This window comes from Hydra vulgaris, chromosome 08 (assembly GCF_038396675.1).
Source record: "Hydra vulgaris chromosome 08, alternate assembly HydraT2T_AEP".
Classification (NCBI taxonomy): domain Eukaryota; kingdom Metazoa; phylum Cnidaria; class Hydrozoa; order Anthoathecata; family Hydridae; genus Hydra; species Hydra vulgaris.
In genome coordinates, this window is record NC_088927.1 from 34,587,459 (window position 1) to 34,590,904 (window position 3,446).

Below are 3,446 nucleotides of genomic sequence, written 5' to 3' on the forward strand. Positions count from 1 at the left end.
ATCTGTAAATTCAAATTTAATAGATTATTATTCACAGTTTGTTATTTATTTATTTATAGTTATATTAGTCATAGGATTAATTTACGAGTGGTTAAGGGGGGATTAGAATGAGAATAATGCTATTTGATTTCAATTTATTAGTGATAATTATGTTTTGTATTAGTATTATTGGAATAATTATTAATAGAAGCAATATAATATTGATTCTAGTTATATTATCTAGAAATAGATAATAATTTTATTATTATCTATTTCAATAAATTTTATATTAAGTTCATTAACTAATTTTTCTTTAGAAGGACAAATAATAGCAATATACATAATAACTATTGCTGCTATTGAGCCAGCTATTGGATTATCAATAATAGTAGCTTTTTATAAAATAAAAGGATCTATTTCTTTAAAGTTATTAAATTTATTAAAAGGATAATGAAAGACATATATTTAATTATATTAGAAATTATAAAGTTTTTGATAATTATTGTTCTAGTTTTAATTTCTGTAGCCTATTTGACCTTAGCAGAAAGAAAAATTCTAGGTTATAGTCAGAATAGAAAAGGTCCTAATGTGGTAGGAATATATGGGTTATTACAACCCTTAGCTGATGGTGTAAAATTATTTTCAAAGGAATTAATTATTCCTAATCATGTTAATATATTTCTTTATTTATTTTCTCCTATTTTAGCTTTAACTTTATCTTTGCTTATTTGAGTAACAATTCCATTGGGGGTAGATAATTTAATCTTTGATTTTAATTTGGGGGTGATGTTTATTTTTTCTATTTCTTCAATAAACATATATTCTATACTTTTATCTGGATGATCAAGTAATTCTAAATACGCCTTTTTAGGTTCATTAAGGGCTGCTGCTCAAATGATAAGTTATGAAGTATGTATTAGCTTAGTTGTCTTCTCTTGTATTCTATGTGCTGGAACTTTAAATATCTATTCTTTAATAAACTCACAAAGTCAAAGTATTTCTTATATTTTCCCTTTATGACCTATAGCTATAATGTTTTTTATATGTTCATTAGCAGAAACTAACAGAGCACCTTTTGATTTAACTGAGGGTGAATCAGAATTAGTTTCTGGTTATAATGTAGAATATTCTTCAATGTCTTTTGCTTTGTTCTTTTTGGCAGAATACTCTCATATAATATTTACCAGTGCTTTTTTTTTAATCTTATTTTTAGGAAATTGAAATAATTATTTCTTTATTAATAATTTTATTTTCTTCTTAAAGATGACTGTATTTGTTTTTTTATTTATTTGAGTTAGAACTTCTTTTCCTAGATTAAGATATGATCAATTAATGGGTTTATTATGAAAATCTTATCTACCCTTAAGTCTATCATTTATTATTATTACTAATTCTTTATTATGGGCTTTTTGAGGTTTATCTAATAAATGATTTAACTTTTCTTTTATTAATTCTATTTTTAAGCATAATAAATATCTTGTTAGTTCAAAGAAATAATAAAAATATTTTTAATATTTCTTTGTTTTGATCTTTAATATTATTATTTTATTTTGTATTATTTTTTACTTTGAATCATAAAGTTTTAAATTTTCAATTTTAATTTCAATTGATTACTAATTAATTCGATATTTATTAATTGAAATAATTTTATTCTTTCTATTGATGGTTTATCTATATTTTTTATAGGCTTAAGTATTTTATTAATTCCTATATGTATATTAATAAGCTTAAAATCTATAAAATATTTTAAAAAAGAATTTAATATATTGCTATTTATATCAGTTATTTTATTAATTACAGTATTTTCTATTTTAGATATTTTATGGTTCTATATTTTATTTGAAAGTATATTAATACCTGTATTTATCATGATTGGTATATGAGGTTATAGGGAAGAAAAAATTAAAGCTGCTTTTTATTTCATTTTTTTATACCTTGATAGGATCATTACTAATGCTAATAAGCATATTTAAAATATACTCACTAACTGGGACTACTAATTATGAAAATTTATTAATCATAAAAATTCCATACAATATTCAATTTTGATTATTTATAGGGTTTTGTGTAGGTTTGGCTATAAAAATACCAATGGTACCATTTCATATTTTACTTCCTCAAGCTCATGTAGAAGCACCAATAGCAGATAATAGGAGCAATAACTATGTTATTGACTGATAGGAATTTTAATACTACTTTTTTTGATCCGGCTGGAGGAGGAGATCCCGTTTTATATCAGCATTTGTTTTGATTTTTTGGTCATCCAGAAGTATATATTTTAATAATTCCAGGATTTGGAATTATTTCACAAATTTTCGGATATTTAGGTATGATATATGCTCAATTAGCAATATCCTTTTTAGGTTTTATTGTTTAAGCTCATCATATGTTTACTGTAGGTATGGATGTTGATACTAGAGCTTATTTTACAGCAGCTACTATGATTATTGCTGTTCCTACAGGAATTAAAATTTTTAGTTGACTAGCAACAATGTATGGAGGAAAAATTAACTTATCTACACCTAAGTTATGAGCTACCGGCTTTATATTTTTATTTACCTTAGGTGGTTTAACCGGCGTGATTTTAGCTAATGGATCACTGGACATTTTATTACATGATACATATTATGTAGTAGCTCATTTCCATTATGTTTTATCATTAGGTGCAGTATTTGCTATGTTTGGGGGATTTTACTTTTGATTTGGAAAAATCTCTGGATTTGCTATTAATGAAACTTTTGGTAAAATTCATTTTTGAATTACTTTTATAGGAGTAAATTTAACCTTCTTTCCACAACATTTCTTAGGATTAGCAGGAATGCCTAGAAGATATGCAGACTTTCCAGATAGTCTACATACTTGAAATACCATTAGTTCTTTAGGTTCGATTATTTCTATTATAGGAGTGGTTTGATTTATTTATGTAATTTTTGATGCTCTTTATTCAGAAGAAAAATTTATTTCTTGAAATAATTTAGACATTGAAAAAACTAATACTTTAGAATGATCACTAAATTGTCCTCCTTGCCACCATACTTTTAACGAACTACCTTTTATAAATCACTCAACCCATTAAAAACAGGGAATAAAAAAAATTCTTTGGTTTTCTTCTCCCCTAAAAGAGGATCACCCGACCCCCCCAGTCTAGGCGCAGCACTGGCGCACCCCCTGCTGCGGCTAACCCAGGGGGCCCCGCGCCGCACCACCCCCCCCCCCCCCCCGCAAATTTTATTATTAAAGAATAATAATTGAACTATAATAATATGCAAAAGTAGTTGCTAATATATTCGATTATTTTTAGAAAATTCACCAAATGTTTCCTCATAATTATGTATAAGTCATTTAAAACACGTTATTTAAAAGAATGATCAGTTTGGACTTTGGATATTAAAATACATTTATTTTTTCAATTGCATTTTTAAGTACCTACTTAACTTTATTAAGTTCCGTTGTAAGTTTTGTAAAGT

At 25.8% G+C, this 3,446-nt stretch overlaps 1 pseudogene; it reads left to right on the plus strand.

Moving 5' to 3' along the window:
* Positions 1-429: 429 nt before the first annotated feature.
* On the plus strand, positions 430-1,410 carry LOC136084303 (NADH-ubiquinone oxidoreductase chain 1-like; annotated as a pseudogene).
* The last annotated feature ends 2,036 nt before the right edge of the window (positions 1,411-3,446 follow it).